Genomic DNA, 19,044 nt, shown 5'->3' with positions numbered 1-19,044 from the left:
GGACCACCCACCGTTACCCATCACCCACCGTCACCCATCACCCACTGTGACCCCCACCGTCACCCACTGTGACCCCCCACCATCACCCACTGTGACCACCCATCACCCACGGTGACCCCCCTCACCGTCACCCACTCTGACCCTCCCACTGTCACCCATTACCCACCGTCACCCATCACCCACTGTGAACCCCCCACCATCACCAATCACCCACTGTGACCCCCCCACCATCACCAATCACCCACTGTGACCCCCCCACTGTCACCCATTGTGACCACCCACCGTCACCCATCACCCACTGTGACCACCCACCGTTACCAATCACCGGCTGTGACCCCCCACCGTCACCCATCACCCACTGTGACCACCCATCGCCCACTGTTACCACCCACCGTCACCAATCACCGGCTGTGACCCCCCCCCCACTGTGACCCCCCACCATCACCCACTGTGACCACCCATCGCCCACTGTGACCACCCACCGTCACCAATCACCGGCTGTGACCCCCCCACCGTCACCCACTGTGACCACCCATCGCCCACTGTGACCCCCCACCGTCACGCATTACACCCACCGTCGCCCACTGTGACCACCCACCGTCACCAATCACCCACTGTGACCCCCCATCACCTACTGTGACCACACACTGACCCCCCATCACCTACTGTGACCCCCCACCGTCACCCATCACCCACTGTCACCACCCACTGTCACCCATCACCCACTGTGACCACCCAGTGTAACCCCCCCACCATCACCCACTGTGACCCCCCACCATCACCAATCGCCCATCACCCACTGTGACCACCCACCGTCACCCATCACCCACTGTGACCCCCCACCATCCCCCACTGTGATCACCCACTGGGACCACCCACCGTTACCCATCACCCACCGTCACCCATCACCCACTGTGACCCCCACCGTCACCCACTGTGACCCCCCACCATCACCCACTGTGACCACCCATCACCCACGGTGACCCCCCTCACCGTCACCCACTCTGACCCTCCCACTGTCACCCATTACCCACCGTCACCCATCACCCACTGTGAACCCCCCACCATCACCAATCACCCACTGTGACCCCCCCACCATCACCAATCACCCACTGTGACCCCCCCACTGTCACCCATTGTGACCACCCACCGTCACCCATCACCCACTGTGACCACCCACCGTTACCAATCACCGGCTGTGACCCCCCACCGTCACCCATCACCCACTGTGACCACCCATCGCCCACTGTTACCACCCACCGTCACCAATCACCGGCTGTGACCCCCCCCCCACTGTGACCCCCCACCATCACCCACTGTGACCACCCATCGCCCACTGTGACCACCCACCGTCACCAATCACCGGCTGTGACCCCCCCACCGTCACCCACTGTGACCACCCATCGCCCACTGTGACCCCCCACCGTCACGCATTACACCCACCGTCGCCCACTGTGACCACCCACCGTCACCAATCACCCACTGTGACCCCCCATCACCTACTGTGACCACACACTGACCCCCCATCACCTACTGTGACCCCCCACCGTCACCCATCACCCACTGTCACCACCCACTGTCACCCATCACCCACTGTGACCACCCAGTGTAACCCCCCCACCATCACCCACTGTGACCCCCCACCATCACCAATCGCCCATCACCCACTGTGACCACCCACCGTCACCCATCACCCACTGTGACCCCCCACCATCCCCCACTGTGATCACCCACTGGGACCACCCACCGTTACCCATCACCCACCGTCACCCATCACCCACTGTGACCCCCACCGTCACCCACTGTGACCCCCCACCATCACCCACTGTGACCACCCATCACCCACGGTGACCCCCCTCACCGTCACCCACTCTGACCCTCCCACTGTCACCCATTACCCACCGTCACCCATCACCCACTGTGAACCCCCCACCATCACCAATCACCCACTGTGACCCCCCCACCATCACCAATCACCCACTGTGACCCCCCCACTGTCACCCATTGTGACCACCCACCGTCACCCATCACCCACTGTGACTGCCCACTGTCACCCATCACCCACTGTGACCGCCCACCATCACCCACTGTGACCCCCCCACTGTCACCAATCACCCACCGTCACCCATAACCTACTGTGACCCCCCACCGTCACCCATCACCCACTGTGACCACCCACCGTCACCCATCACCCACCATCACTCATCACCTACTGTGACCCCCCCACTTTCACCCATCACCCACTGTGACCCCCCACTGTCACTCATCACCCACTGGGACCCCCCCACCTTCTTCCATCACCCACTGTGACCACCCATCACCCACTGTGACCACCCATTACCCATGAGACAGCACTGATCAGGAGGCATTGATGAGGCAGCACTGATGGGCACTGATCATGAAGCAATGATAAGGCCGCACTGATCAGGAATCATTGATGAGGCGGCACTCATCAGGAAGCTTTAAAGGGGCCACATTGATCGGGAGGCATTGATGAGGCGGCACTGGTGGGCCTTGATCAGGAAGCATCGATGAGGCCACACTGATCGGGAAGCATTTATGAGGCCGCACTGATCAGGACACATTGATGAGGCGGCACTGGTGGGCACTGATCAGGAAGCATTGATGAGGCCACACTGATCAGGAAGCACTCATGAGGCTGCATTGATCAGGAAGCACTGATGAGGTAGCACTGATCAGGAAGCATTGATGAGGCAGCACTGATCATGAAGCATTGATGAGGCGGAACTGATCAGGAAGCAATAATGAGTCTGCACTGCTCAGGAAGTAATGATGAGGCCGCACTGACATGGAAGCAATAATGAGGCGGCACTGATCAGGAAGCATTGATGAGGCGGCACTGATCAGGAAGCATTGATGTGGCGGCACTGATCGGGAAGCAATAATGAGGCCACACTGATCAGGAAGCAATGATAAGGCTGCACTGATCAGGAAGCATTGATGAGGCGAAACTGATCAGGAAGCATTGATGAGGCCGCACTGATCAGGAAGCAATGATGAGGCCGCACTGATCAGGAAGCAATGATGAGGCCGCACTCATCAGGAAGCATTGATGAGGCGACACTGATCAGGAAGCAATGATGAGGCCGCACTGACCAGGAAGCAATAATGAGGCCGCACTGATCAGGAAGCAATAATGAGGCTGCACTCATCAGGAAGCTTTAAAGGGGCCACATTGATCAGGAGGCATTGATGAGGTGACACTGGTGGGCATTGATCAGGAAGCATTGATGAGGCCACACTGATCATGAAGCATTTATGAGGCCGCACTGATCAGGACGCATTGATGAGACGGCACTGGTGGGCACTGATCAGGAAGCATTGATGAGACCACACTGATCAGGAAGCATTGATGAGGCCGCACTGATCAGGAGGCATTATAAGACTGCACTGATCAGGAGGCATTGATGAGGCTGAACTGATAGGTACTGGTAGGTGACACTGATAATGAGGAACTGATGGGCACTGCATGACAGTACTGATGGACCCTGATTAGCAGCACTAGCACTGATAGGCAAATCTTGGGATGTCCCTTTTACCGAGGCTTTATTCTTTTCTCCTCACGCTGACAGAAACCGATAACCAGCTTCTGTTTACAGCCTCTGATCAGCTGTCACTGGCTGACATCACATGGATCACATGGTAAAGGGCCGCTGTGATTGGCCCTTTATCCCGATCTGTGAACAGCTGAGTCCTAAGGACTCTGTGATCACAGAGCTACGCGCAAGCATTGGAGAGCATTTAAAGCCCATGCTGTAGCCATCTTTCGGGTATAGCGTGGGTGGGAACAGGTTAAAGCAATCTACTGAGCTGGCCAGAACCACCTCTGGAGGGAGCCTATTCCAGATGTTCACAGCTCTGACTGTGAAGAATCCTTTCCTTATCTGGAGATTAAATCTGTTCCTCCAGACGTAAAGAGCGCCCCCTTGTCCTCTGTGATTACCTTAAAGTGAATAACTCAACATCAAGTTCACTATGTGGACCACTTAAGTGTAGCACACTCTACCTTAGGTAGGTAGGTGCTAAGTGTTTGTTTTGTGTAAACTGCCAGCGCAGGTACATTTAGGCAGGCCTATTCTGTGAGCTAGGCCTGTTTGTTTTGATCTGGGGGCAGGAGAGTGGTTTAGTGTAGCAGTAGGTGACTGACATGTGCCCCACCTCTTGGGCGCCTCCTCTGTTTCCAGGGAGAATGTTCTGGAAAAGGGGCAGGACAGGGAGCTGGAGTGAGATGGGGTGCATGTGAGGAGCTCTGACAAATCCCCAACTAGGATTGGCAGGGGGCAGGCCTCCTACATATACCCATGGTCCGCCTGCTGGGGGGGAGTTGTCGGCTGGATGATGGAGTGTTAGACTGTCATGTCTGAGGGACATGGAGTGCTAGTCCGTCGGACTTAGCACACAGAGGAACGGATTGTCCGCTAAAAGCCGAGTCCGGCGGACAAATTTGAAGCCAGTCTTATTTCTAGGTCCACCGGAAGAAAAAGTCCCCTGCAGCGCACACACGATCGGATTGTCTGGCGGACTCTGGTCGCCGGATAGTCCGATCGTGTGTACGCGGCATAAAGTTGGACAGTGAAGTAAGAGCTCCTAAGTAGTGTGCTGAGGAAAGGACTGTCAAGTTTTTAGAGTCAACCATCTTTTGTTCTATGGAGAAGTGTATGCACAGTTAGAAGTGTGACGCAGCTACTTTTATTCTGCCAAAAAATATTCATCCGATGGGCATCCCATGTCCTCTTTCCCCCGACCAAGTTCAATCCCCTAATATAAACAACAAAAACAAGCAAAGGACTATTTATTGTCTGAGAAGTATGTCTAATGGAGTGTTGGGAGCAGGGTGAAATGTGTGGATTCTGTAACACGTAGCAACCCAGTGCTACATTTGTATTTGTACATGCTGATCATACCCCCCATGCCCCATACACACGAGTGGATTTTCCGTCAGAAGAATCTTGCATGGTTTTTCCGACGGAAATCCACTCAAGCTTGGCTTGCATACACACGGTCACACAAAAAGTTCGCTGAACTTTCGACCGTCAAGAACGCGGTGACGTACAACACTACGACGAGCCGAGAAAATTAAGTTCAACGCTTCTGAGCATGCGTCAAATTGTTTTCCGAGCATGCGTAGGTATTTTGCACTTCGGAATTGCTACAGAGGATCGAAATTTCCGATCTGAACTTTTTCCGACCAAAAAATTGAGAACCTGCTCTCGATCTTTTGCTGGCTGGAATTCGGCCATCAAAAGTCCCATGGAGCATACACACGGACGGAATTTCCGACCATAAGCTCTCATCGGACTTTTGCTGGCCGAATTTCTGATCGTGTGTACGGGGCATTAATCTTCTCTTCTCAAGAGAATAAATTCAGTTCCTCATAGCAGAGCTCCTCCATGCCTCTTATCAGTTTGGTTGATCTTCTCTGCACTTTCTCCAGTTCCCCAATATCCTTTTTGAGAACTGGAGCCCAAAACTGAACTGAATTTTCCAGATGAGGTCTTATTAATGATTTGTACAGGGGCAAAATAATATCTCTCTCTCTGGAGTCCATATCTCTTAACCACTTGCTGACCAGCCTCTGTCATTATACTGCGGCAGGTCGGCTCGTTCCCATGAATCGCCGTAGCTGTATGTTGGCCCTTTAAACAGCAATAGCAGGCGCCCGCTGCACAGCGGGGGACCTAAAGCGCATGGCCAACGGTCACGATGACCGCTAGTCACGCGCAATAGCAGGCAAGATAGCCAGAACGGGGATGTGTATTTGTAAACACACAAATCTCTGTTCTGACAGGAGAGACAGATGGTATGTTGCTGCTAATCAGGAACAGCGATCTGGCTCCTCCTCTAGACAGTCCTATCCCCCTATCGTACACATGATTCGACTTTCCAACAACAAAACCATGGAATTTCGTCCGAAGGGCTCAAATTTGTCTTGCATACACACGGTTACACAAATGTTCGCCAACAAACACGAACGTAGTGACGTACTACGTGGTTTTTCAGCTCTTTATCGCCACCCTTTGGGCTCCTTCTGCTAACTTTATGTTAGTAAAAGTTTGGTGAGTGTTGATTCGTGATTTTAAGTTCGCACTTTTCATTTTGTTTCTGAACAGCCGTTCATCAACCAGACATTTTGCGGAATCAGAGGAGATAACGTGTTATTTATTATTGGCCTTGGAGTTTTTGCTTTGACATTATTTTTTTGGTTGGATAATAATTTGATTTGGTATATTTCCTATATTTTTGGATGCATAGAATATCTCATTTTATTTGTTTTCTTTTTTTAATGCACAATAAAAAAACTGTGGAGAATAACACTTGGCTATGTGTTTTACTTCAAATGACAGTTATGGAGTAGGCAGTTACATTTAAAAAAAAATACAATATAAAATTAACAAGGGACACCAACATAGTTGTATCTTTGATCGTAAAAACTACAGGATAATGGTGTTGTGGTAACTTGCCAACAAAAAAACATAATAATATTATTCTTGATATCACTAGAAAAAAAAAAAGCCTTTGAAAATTAGTTTGCAATAACTCCATCATTGTCACCAGCAAAGCAGCTTCATTGTTATCCCATTAAAGAAGAAGAGAATTGTGAGCTGCGCTTTGAGATTTCATAATTTGCCACGTCACGAATGTTAATTCTCCATTACGAACGCTAGTTTACAAGACCGACCGCTTCTGGCTCATCCTTGCTTCCGAGCATGTGTGTTTGTACTTTGGACTTTTGTCCGACGGACTTGTGTACACACGCTCGGAAAATCCGACAACACACATTTGTTGGCGGAAAATGTAAAAACCTGCCATCCAACATTTGTTGGCGGAAAGTCCGACAACAATTGTCTGATGGAGCGTACACACGGTTGGATTTACCGACAACAGCCTGTCATTGAACAATTCTCATCACAAAATCCAATCATGTGTACGAGGCTAAACACTAACTAGGGAATACAGTTAATCCCTTGCCTACCAGCGACATTTACACAGTAATCAGTAGCTATTTATAGCACTGATCGCCGTATAAATGTCAATGGTCCCAAAAGTGTCCGATCTGTCCTCCGCAATGTCAAAGTCCTGCTAAAAAATCACAGATCGTCGCCATTACTAGTAAAAAAAATTATAATAATAATAAAAATGCCATGAATCTATTCCTTATTTTGTAGACGCAATACCGTTTGTCCAAACCAATCAATATACGCTATTGCGATTTTTTTATTACCAAAAATATGTCGAAGAATACATATTGGCCTACACTGATGAAGACATTTTTTTTTTTACATTTTTTTTTGGATATTATAGCAAAAAGTATAAAACGTGTTTTTTTTCAAAATCGTCGCTCTTTTTTTTAGTTATAGTGCAAAAAAAAAAACTAAAAAAAACACAGAGGTGGTCAAGCTAAAATTCTAACTGCAATTGAGAAATATTTTCTCTGCAACGTTCCTGGTCTGGTCAACACAATTTATCGGCTCCGTTCTTTGATGGCGACCTCTGCTGGATAAAAACAGTATTTTCTTTAATCAACATTTGATATTTCCAGTATCTGTATGTGTGTTGGTGTTTCCCTGGCAGGACAAAGTCAAATAATAATTAATCTCATTAACCTCATTGGATGAAAGTTTTCCCCCTTAATATCTGAAGATATTTTTTCCTTCTGGTGCCATCCTGAGTTCAATTGCTTTATAAATCTCTATAAAATGTATCTGTTGGCAAATTTCTTATTTTTTTCTTTTAACCACTTCACCCCCTTCCTGACCAGAGCACTTTTTGGGATTCTTTTGGTGGTATTTGATCACCTCTGCGGTTTTTATTTTTTTGCGCTATAAACAAAAAAGAGCAGAGTAATAAATATCCCCCAAAAATATATAAAAAAACATTTTTTTCCCTCAGTTTAGGTCGATACGTATTCTTCTACATATTTTTGGTAAAAAAAAAAAAATCGCAATTGATTGGTTTGCGTAAAAGTTATAGCGTCTACAAAATAGGGAATAGTTTTATGGCATTTTTATTAATAATGTTTTTTTACTAGTAATGGCGGCGAGCAGCTATTTTTATCGTGACTACGACGTTATGGCGGACACATCGGACAATTCTGACACATTTTTGGGACCACTGGCATTAATACAGCGATCAATGCTATAAAATTGCATTGATTACTGTAAAAATGTCACTGCTAGTGAAAGGGTTAACCACTAGGGGGCGGGGAGGGGTTAAGTGTGTCCTAGGGGAGTGTTTCTAACTGTCTGTGGGCGTGGCTGTGTGTGACACGACACTGATTGCTGCTCCCAATGACAGGGAGCAGTGGATCAGTGTCCTGTGATTAGGCAGAGCGGGGAGATGCTGTTAACATCGGCATCACCCCGTTCTTGAGCTCTGTGACACAATCGTGGATATCCCCGCAACGATCGAGTCCGCGGGCACGGTCACGGAGCTTGCACACAGCGGGAAATTCAAGGTAACGTACCGGTACGTTACTTTGCCCAGCCGTGCCATTCTGCCGACAGCGGTCGGCAAGTGGTTAGAGGAAAAGTTAGAACCTCTGCCAGGTTTTTATTAGGGAGAATCGCCCTCTGTATTTTCCCTGGTGAACATTGTCAAAGAGACAGAAAGTGACCGAAAATCCAAAATGTTACATTTGTCAGTGAAATGGGTAAAGAGGAGAAATCTCCTCTCACTTCCTGTTGTATATTTGGGATAAGAAGGTAAAAGAAATTTCCCCAACAGGACACACTGCAACAAATACAAAATGACAAGGGTTTAACCTCTTTTCCTGGCCATACACAGGAATCTAACACATTCCTCCATCCACACTATACAGTACAGATCTCCTCTGTGGCCATTATATTCCTAAAGGTCAGCAACAATAGCTGTCAAAACACCCAAACAGCGGCAGCATCTGATTGGATGAAGACCCTGCTTGTCTGACAATTTTCAGTCCAGCTCCTTTCATTTTGTTTTAAGGATGCCAAGTAGGAGGTTTGTATCAGGGCCACCCACATAAGCGAGGTTCAGATCATACTGGCCCAAAATTTGCATCGTTTTCAAAAGCTATAGAAGTTAAAAGAGCCTTTTTTTTTTGGTCATACTTGTGTCATGTGGGTCACCAGTGTGCCCTTACTTACTAATGCCCGCTGTTGGCTGATGTCACACAGCCACTCCAGGCACTGAAGGATCCCAACCGTATTGTCAGGATCCACCCAGCTGCCTGAGTGACAGTTGGCTCAGGCTCTCAGCCCTTGGCTGTGAGACCAAGCCTGCTGCTACCCCTCCCTTTCCAGCCTTGTGGGTCCAGTGAGTGCTGAAGGGGCAGAATGGAGAGCGGTGAGTGACAGTCACCGCTCTCCGCTCAGAGCCGACAGAGTGATCAGTGGTCATGTGATCACTCCATTCTCGGGCTTAGAGTCAGTGGGAGTACAGATGCAGTATCAGATCTACAGTGCTTTGAAAAAGTATTCATACCCCTTGAAATTTTCCACATTGTGTCATGTTCCAACTAAAAATGTAAATGTAATTTATTGGGATCTTATGTGATAGGCCAACACAAAGTGGCACATGATTGTGAAGTGGAAGGAAAATGATAAATGGATTTCAACATTTTTTTACAAATAAATATGTGAAAAGTGTGGTGTGCATTTGTATTCAGCCCCCTTTACATGGAGGTATGCATGTTTTTTTTTTTTTTTTAAGAATCCCAAACTTCTCCTTTAACTGTTTGTTTCATTATTTCCTATGTGTATGCACACGCAACTGCCACTTTATTAGGTACACCTCGCTAGTACCGGGTTGGACCTCCTTTTGTCTTTATTCTTCATGGCATAGATTCAACAAGGTGTTGGAAACATTCCTCAGAGATTTTGGTCCATAGAGACATGATAGCATCACGCAATTGCTGCAGATTGTTGGCTGCACATCCATGATGCGAATCTCCCATTACACCACATCCCAAAGAAGCTCTATTGGATTGAGATCTGGTGAGTGTGGAGGCCATTGGAGTACAGTGACCTCATTGTCCAGTGGTGAGATGATTTGATGTTTGTGACACGGTGCGTTATCCTGCTGGAAGGTGCCATCAGAAGATGGGGACACTGTAGTCATAAAGGGGTGGACATGGTCAGCAACAATACTCAGGTAGGTTGTGGTGTTTAAACGACGCTCAATTGGTACTAAGGGGCCCAAAGTGTGCCAATAAATTATCCCCCCCACACCATTACATTACCAGCCTGAACCATTGATACAAGGCAGGATGGATCCATGCTTTCATGTTGTTTGCACCAAATTCTGACATAAATAACAAAATATACCGCTCTGTCTACACAATAGCAGGCAGCACAAAAGTGTAAAATAAACAGAAATATATATGGAAAATGTGCAGCGCTAAAAAAAATAATGATCAATATCAAAAATAAATCTGACGTGAAAAAATGCAATATAAATAGTGACACGTGTTCCGTTCCAATCTTCTATTGTCCATTTCTGGTGATCCTGTGTGAATTGTAGCCTCTGTTTCCTGCTCTTAGCTGACAGAAGTGGCACTCGGTGTGGTCTTCTGCTGCTGTAGCCCATCTGCTTCAAGGTTCGATGTGTTGTGCGTTCAGTGATGGTATTCTGCCTACCTTGGGTGTAACGAGGGGTTATTTGAGTTACTGTTGCCTTTCTATCATCTGGAAACAGTCTGCCCATTCTCCTCTGACCTCAACAGGGCATTTTCATCCACACAACTGCCGCTCACTGGATATTTTCTCTTTTTCGGACCATTCTCTATAAACCCGAGAGATGGTTGTGTGTGAAAATCCCAGTAGATCAGCAGTTTTTGAAATACTCAGACCAGCTTGTCTGGCACCAACAACAATGCCACGTTCAAAGTCACCTAAATCCCCTTTCTTCCCCATTCTGATGCTCGGTTTGAACTTTGGCAAGTCGTCTTCACTACATTTGCTGCCATGTGATTGGCTGATTATCAATTTGTGTTACCAAGCAATTGAACAGATGTACCTAATGAAGTGACCGACAAATGTATATTGTACATCTCAGTCAGGGCTGGACTGGGACAGAAATTTGGCCCTGGACTTGATCCAGATCGGCCCACTTACATTTTGAGTGTCCCATCAGCATCCCCTTACATCAGAGTCTCCCATCACCAGCCTCCTTACAACAGAGTGTCCCATTGGCACCCCCATACATCAGAGTCTCCCATCACCAGCCTCCTTACAACAGAGTGTCCCATTGGCACCCCCTTACATCAGAGTCTCCCATCACCAGCCTCCTTACAACAGAGTGTCCCATTGGCACCCCCTTACATCAGAGTCTCCCATCACCAGCCTCCTTACAACAGAGTGTCCCATTGGCACCCCCTTACATCAGAGTCTCCCATCACCAGCCTCCTTACAACAGAGTGTCCCATTGGCACCCCCTTACATCAGAGTCTCCCATCACCAGCCTTCTTACAACAGAGTGTCCCATCGGCCCCCCCATTACAGAGTCTCCCATCACCAGCCTTCTTACAACAGAGTGTCCCATCGGCACCCCCTTACATCAGTGTCTCCCATCACCAGCCTCCTTACAACAGAGTGTCCCATCGGCACCCCCTTACATCAGAGTCTCCCATCACCAGCCTCCTTACAACAGAGTGTCCCATCGGCACCCCCTTACATCAGAGTCTCCCATCACCAGCCTCCTTACAACAGAGTGTCCCATCTGCACCCCCTTACATCAGAGTCTCCCATCACCAGCCTCCTTAAATCAGAGTGTCCCATCAGCACCCCCTTACATCAGAGTGTCCCATCAGCACCCCCTTACATCAGAGTGTCCCATTACCAGCCCTCTTACATCAGTGTCCCATGAGCAGCCCCCTTACATCAGAGTATCCTATCGGCAGCCCCCTTACATCAGAGTGTCCCATCGGCACCCCCTTACATCAGTGTCCCATCAGCAGCCCCCTTACATCAGAGTGGCCCACTGAGCCATCGGCCCACCGGGAAACTCCCGGTTGTCCCGATGGCCAGTACATGCCTGATCTCAGTCCTATTGTCATATTTTATGTGGATGGGGAATCCTTCCTGCTGAGTTATTTTATTCTAAAAGAGGGGTGACTTCACCACTGTCACAATACACAGATCGGTGCTGCCGGCTAGAACCGGTGACCCCACTAATGATAAATATGCACAGAGGGGGAATATTCTGGAGGCTGGAGTTAGCCTTTAAATGGTATGTTGCTCCTGCAATGGGTATGTCTGGAAGGCCAGAGCCATTGAAGGGTGGGGGGATCCTGATGTGTGTATGGAGGGGACTCAGCACATTTTTTTTTTTTTTTTTACAAAGGTTGTGTACTTTAGGAAAGTCCACAGTGATATGCCCTGTACACACGGTCGGACTTTCCGACGGAAAATGTGCGATCGGATCGTGTTGTCGGAAAATCTGATCGCGTGTGGGCTCCATCTGACTTTTTCCGTCGGAATTTCCAACACACAAAGTTTGAGAGCTGGATCTAAAGTTTTCCGACAACGAAATCCGATCATTTACATTTCAATTGTGTGTAGACAATTCCGACACACAAAGTGCCACGCATGCTCAGAATAAAATACGAGACGAAAGCTATTGGCTACTGGCATCTTTATAGTCCCGTCGTACGTGGTTTACGTCACCTCGTTCTGAACGATCGGATTTTCCGACTACTTTGTACGACCGTGTGTATGCAAGACAAGTTTGGGCCAAAATCCATCAGACGGAGTGTGTCAGAATGTCTGACCGTGTGTGTATGGGGCATTAGACTGAGCACTGCACAAAGCCCCGATTTGCTCCCTGTCTGAACACACCCTTTCTGATTAAATATCCCATATCTGTCATAGGATAACATATTCAAGGCCAGCTTCAGGGTCAGCCCTGCAGTGATCCCCTTTACCTTCTGTATTTTTATCATTCTTATCCAAGGGAATGGCATTACATCAGTACCCGTCCTTCCATCATTATGAGTGCATGGCACTGTGTGACGCCCTGCAGGTCCCCAACACAACGCACTCATCCGGCGTCATTCAACCCAGAAGACTGAGGACATCTTGTGGCAGAGAAGAGGTACTTTGGGGCGAAGAGTACCAGAGAGGAATTGAGAGGTGAACACTGCAACTAGGGAATTTCTAATATTATACAATGGTGGGACCTTTTTTGTTTTTTTTGTTAACCACTTCAATACCAGGCACTTTCGCACCTTCCTGCCCAGGAAGGCGCTGTCACCTTTTAAATGACAATTACACGGTCATGCTACACTGTACCCAAACTACATTTTTATCATTTTGTTCCCACAAATAGAGCTTTCTTTTAGTGGTATTTGATCACTGCGCGGGGGGTTTATTTTTTGGCGTTACAAATAAAGAAATACAGAAAATTTAGAAAAAAAAAAAAAAAAAGTTTTTCTTTGTTTCTGTTCTAAACGTTTGTAAATAAGTACCGTATTTATCGGCTTATAACACGCACTTTTTTCCCCCCTAATATCAGGGGGAAATTGGGGGTGCGTATTATACGCCGATCCCCCACTATTTTTAACCCTTTCTGCTGCTTCAGGGTATTTTTCGGCCGCACTCGGCCGTTTTCGGAAAGCCAAAAGCCACCGAGATTGGCCGAGTGTGGCCGAAAATAGCTAAGAAAAGCCAAAAATTTCCAAGAACGGCCGAAAACTACCGAGCGCCGCCGAGATGCACAGGACATCCGCTCTGTATCTTGGGGGCACCATTTTTAAATGGCAAAGCCACAGAAAAGACTGCAAGTGACTGACAAGGCTGCAAATGACACTGACAAGGCTGCCTTGATGGGCATTTAAATGTAAGTTTTTTTCCTTAACCACTTAAAGAGGAAGTAAACCCTGATGGGTTTACTTCCTCTTTTTTTCCCTGCAAAGGTAAAGCATAATGGACTACTATGCATCGCATAGTAGCTCATTATGTGTCACTTACCTGACACAGGAGCCAGCGAAGTCGCCGCTGATCCCTGTAGTCCGCCGCGTCCATCTTGCTGGTGGCGTCTCGCAGCTCCGACCAATGACAGCAGCGCAACCGCGATGACGTCACTCCCGCGCATGCGCACGGGAGTCGCGCCTCGCAGCTCCGTTGCTGTCATACGGCGAAGCCGCGATGACGTCACTCCCGCGCATGCGCACGGGAGTCGACAAATTTGGCAAATCCATTCTTGGATTTGCCGCATTTAGTGCGCCTGCGCGCCGCTGTCTACGGCGCATGCGCCGTAGACAGCGGTGCCCATTTTCGGGCAAATATCTCCTAAACCATATAGGTTTAGGAGATATTGCTTGGACCTACAGGTAAGCCTTAATCTAGGCTTACCTATAGGTCCAAGTTGTTTGGAAGGGTTTACTTCCCTTTTAAGGACCAGGCCTCTTTTTCAGATCTGGTGTTTACATGTTTAAAACAGTTTTTTTTGCTAGAAAATTACTTAGAAAAAAAAACAATATAAAATGTTTGGGGGTTCTAACACCCTAGAGAATAAAATGGCGGTCATTGAAATACTTTTTTTTCACACCGTATTTGCGCAGCGGTCTTACAAGCGCACTTTTTTGAATAAAAAAATAAGACAACAGTAAAATTAGCCCAATTTTTTTTTATATTGTGAAAGATAATGGTACGCCGAGTAAATTGATACCCAACATGTCACGCTTCAAAATTGCACCCGCTCGTGGAATGGCGTCAAACTTTTAGCCTCAAAAATCTCCATAAGCGACATTTAAAAAATTCTACAGGTTGCATTTTTTGCGTTACAAAGGAGGTCTAGGGCTAGAATTATTGCTCTCACTCTACCGATCATGGCGATATGTCACATGTGTGGTTTGACCACCGTTTTCATATGCGGGCGCTACTCACGTATGCGCTCGCTTCTGTGCGCAAGCTCGTCGTGACGGGGTGTTTTTAAAAACCTTTTTTTTTTATTATTATTTATTTTAATTGATTTTATTTATTTTTACACTGTTTTAAAAAAAAAATGTAAACATCCCTTGTAATAGAAAAAAGCATGACAGGTCCTCTTAAATATGAGATCTGGGGTCAAAAAGTCCTCAGATCTCATATTTGAACTAAAATGCAACAAAAAAAAAAAAAAAAAGAAAAAGAAAAAAAAGAAAAAATGACATTTAAAAAAAATATACCTTTAAGAGGTATGGGCGGAAGTGACGTTTTGACGTCGCTTCCGCTCTCCTATGGCATAGAGACGAGTGGGGGCCATCTTAGCCTCACTCGTCTCCATACCCAGCTAGTGAAAGGACCCGATCGCCTCCGCTGCTACCGACGGCTCCGGTAAGCGGCGGAAGGTGCGGGAGGGGGTGGTGGCACCTCTCCCGCCACCGATAGCGGTGATCTTGCGGCAAATCCGCCGCGGAGACCACCGTTATTGTACAGCCGACCGCTGCCTGAAGGGATGGATTGTGGCAGCAGCTGCTGCCGTTACCGAGATATCCCTCTTCAAAAATAGGACGTACATCGGTGTGCGCTGGTCGGTAAGTGGTTAAACTTCCCTCCTAAAGTTGGGGTGCGGGTTATACGCCAATAAATACGGTATGTTTTCTCCTTCACTGACGGGCACAGATGAGGAGGCACTAATGAAATCTTTTCTTTTGATTCTTTTGGTGGTATTTGATCACCTCTGCGGTTTTTATTTTTTGCTAAACGAATAAAAAAAAAGACTGAAAATTTTGAAACAAAATTAAAAATTCTTTATAAAATTTTGTAAATAAGTATGTTTTCTCATTCACTGATGGGCCCTGATAGGCTGCACTGATAAGGTGGCACCAATAAACAGCACTGGTAGATTTATCTGGCATCACTGGCAGGCATTTTTCTTTGGCAGCGATTGGCATTTCCCTGGTGGTCTAAGGTGGCATACCTGATGGTCTTGGGCGTGTGTCGGGGGGGGGGGGCTGCGCTTATAAACAATCAGCACAGACCCCCCCGTCAGGAGAGCAGCTGATCGGCTCGCGTCTGTCAGACGCGAGTGAGGAAAAGCCAATCAGCGGCTCTTCCAGTTTACATCGCGATGAGCCGTGATTGGACGCGGCTGATTACATGGTAAAGAGTCTCTGTCAGACTCTTTACCTAGATCGGAGTTGTGGTGTGTCAGAGTGACACGCCGCAACAACGATCGCCGCAATGCGCGCCCTCCGCGCCGCGGCTTGATATCCTGAAATACGTCGGTCAGGATATCGCAAACCAATTTTCTGACGTCATTTTGATGGGCGGTAAGTGGTTAAAGCACTTGCCTACACTGAAGGTTGAGATAGGGTGGATGGGGTATTTTGCTGCACTTTTTTTTTTTTTTTTTAAGGGGCTCCATTTCCAACTTGTGGGTGCCAACACAATACAAGTGATCACCTCCTAGGCATAGTGCACTAGGCAGATCCTAGGCATAGTGCACTGAGCCAATCAGAGTGGCTCTATGTCTTGTGATTACCAAATAGGGGCGATCACAAATGAAAAAGAAACTACTACTTTTTTTTTTTTTTTTTTACCTTTATACAATAAAAATAAACAATGGTTGTTAAATACCACCAAAAGAAAGCTTTACCCGTCTCCCCAAAAAATAATGACAATTCATTTGGGTAACAGTGTTGCATGACCAAGTTATTGTCAAACTATCACAGCGCTGAAAAACAGCCTGGAAATGTACAACAGATAACAGACGGGTACTCTCACTTCCTGTTTTGGGACAGGAAGTGAAAGCGGTACTAAAACCTAAACCCAAAATGCAATATATTGCAGCATGCCAATCAGTAAAATGTGGCGGCTGCATTCGTTTTCTTTGGCTTTTTTTTTCACAGTCTTTGAGTTCACCCGGTGATCTGGACAGTATAACACCTCCTGGCACACAACTCTGGAGGAATGAACACAGGGGGGCACAGCAGTCCTGCCAGTCTGGGGGGGGTGAGTGAGATGCATTAGCAGATTTAGATATACTAACAAGATGAAGTCGAACTCCCAGTTTATAATCAACTACAGCAAACACTTTTTTTGTGTTCATCCCCTTGGGATAAAAGGTTTTACATGAATGAATAAATAAAAGCTGACCATTTTAACCACTTCCGGACCGCCTTCCGCACATTTGCTGCGGCTCGGCTGTGTGAAACGACGTACCTGTACATCACTTTGTGCTGTAGCCTCTGGGGGCACACACGTGCTAATTGGACAGAGGGGGAGCCAATCAGCAGGCACGATGTCTGTCGGCCATCCACAATTGTTCCCCAGAGAGTAAGAACTGAGAACTGCCTATGTAAACAAGGCAGATCGCCGGTCTGACAGGGGAGAACATCTTGCTAAGTAAGAACAAGAACCCCTGGGGCAGTGATGGCGAACCTTGGCACTCCAGATATTTTTTGGAACTACATTTCCCATGATGCTCCTGCACTGTAGTTGAGCATCATGGGGTATCAAGGTTCACCATCACTGCCCCAGGGATACATTTAACCCTTTGATCAACCCTGACGTTAACCCCTTCCCTCTCAGTGTCATTAGTATAGTGACAGTGCATATTTTTAGCACTGATCACTGTATTAGTGTCACTGGTCACAAAAAAAAAAAAAAAAAAAAAAAAAAGTGTCAGATTTGTCCGTCGCAGTCCTGCTAAAAATCACTGATCGCCACCATTACCAGTAAAAACAAAACGTCCATAAATCTATACCCTATTTTGTAGATGCCATAACTTTTGCGCAAACAAATCAATATACGCTTATTGGGATTTTTTTTTTAACCAAAAATATGTAGCAGAATTCATTTTGGCCTAAATTGACAAAAGACATTTTAATTTTTTTTTTACTTTGTTTTTTTATTGGATATGTATTATAATATATGTACATTTTTATTAAAATTGTCGCTTTTTTTTGTTTATAGAGCAAAAAAAAATTTTAACCGCAGAGGTGATCAAATACCGCCAAAAGAAAAGCGCTATTTGTGGGAAAGAAAAAAAAAATAAAAAAAAAAGGACCCGAAACTTTTTTTGGTGCAGCGTCACACAACCGCGCAATTGTCAGTTAAATCAACGCAGTGCCGCATCTCAAAAAATGGCCTGGTCATTAAGGGGCTGAAACCTTATGGGTAACCACCCCTGTCAGCATTAAATGGTTTGTCTCATCCATGTAAACTGATACATTCAGTACAAAGAAAATGAACAGACTTGCTGGCTGGATGACCAGACAAAAAGAGAAGGAAGTCTAAAAACAGAAAACGAATGCAGCCATCACAGCCAAGAATTGGTAAGCTGCAATATAATACACGTTTGCTTTTGGCTTTATTACTGTTAATAACCACCAAAAGAAAGTTCCATCTGTCCCCCAAAAAAAGAATCAAAAATTAATTTGGGTACAGGTGTTGCCTAATTGCCAACTCACCGCACTGCAAAATGGCCGGGAAATGTATAACAAACTATTACTTCCTGTCTTGTCTCTGGGACAGAAATTGAAAGCGATATTAAAACACAAAACCAGAAATGTAAAATATTGCAACTTACTAATCATTAGATGTGGTGGCTGCATTCATTTTCTTTGTATGTGTACACAGACCGGTACTCCCACTTCCTGTTTTGGTTATGAGACAGGAAGTGAAGGGAAATATAGCCAATGGGTACACAGATGGCAGGGAGAAGAAAAAAAAAAACCCTATGGACAGAGGGTTCTAACCCTCTCTATGCAAAATTAAAAAAAAAGTGAGAAGTGTGCATGAAGCTAACAACCTAGCCAAATATTTAACCACTTGCCTACAGGGCACTTACACCCCCTTCCTGCCCCAGCCATTTTTCAGCGGTGTCCCACTTTGCATGACATTCGCGCGTGCGTGTCATGCTACACGGTACCCAATTTTTTTTTCATTTTCTTCACACTTTCTTTTGTTAGTATTTAATCACTGCTGGGTTTTTTATTTTTACTTTTTTTTTTTTGTAAAAAAGGACCAAAAATTAAAAAAAAAAAAAAATCGTTTTTTTACATCAGTAAATGTTGTAACCAAGTAATTTTTCACGTTCACTGTTGTGCGCTGATGAGGCGGC

The sequence above is a fragment of the Lithobates pipiens genome, unplaced genomic scaffold (genome assembly GCF_037356315.1).
Source record: "Lithobates pipiens isolate NorthernLeopardFrog02 unplaced genomic scaffold, aLitPip1_a1.2 Scaffold_8, whole genome shotgun sequence".
NCBI classification, from domain to species: Eukaryota; Metazoa; Chordata; class Amphibia; order Anura; family Ranidae; genus Lithobates; species Lithobates pipiens.
Note: the sequence above shows the minus strand (reverse complement) of the source record.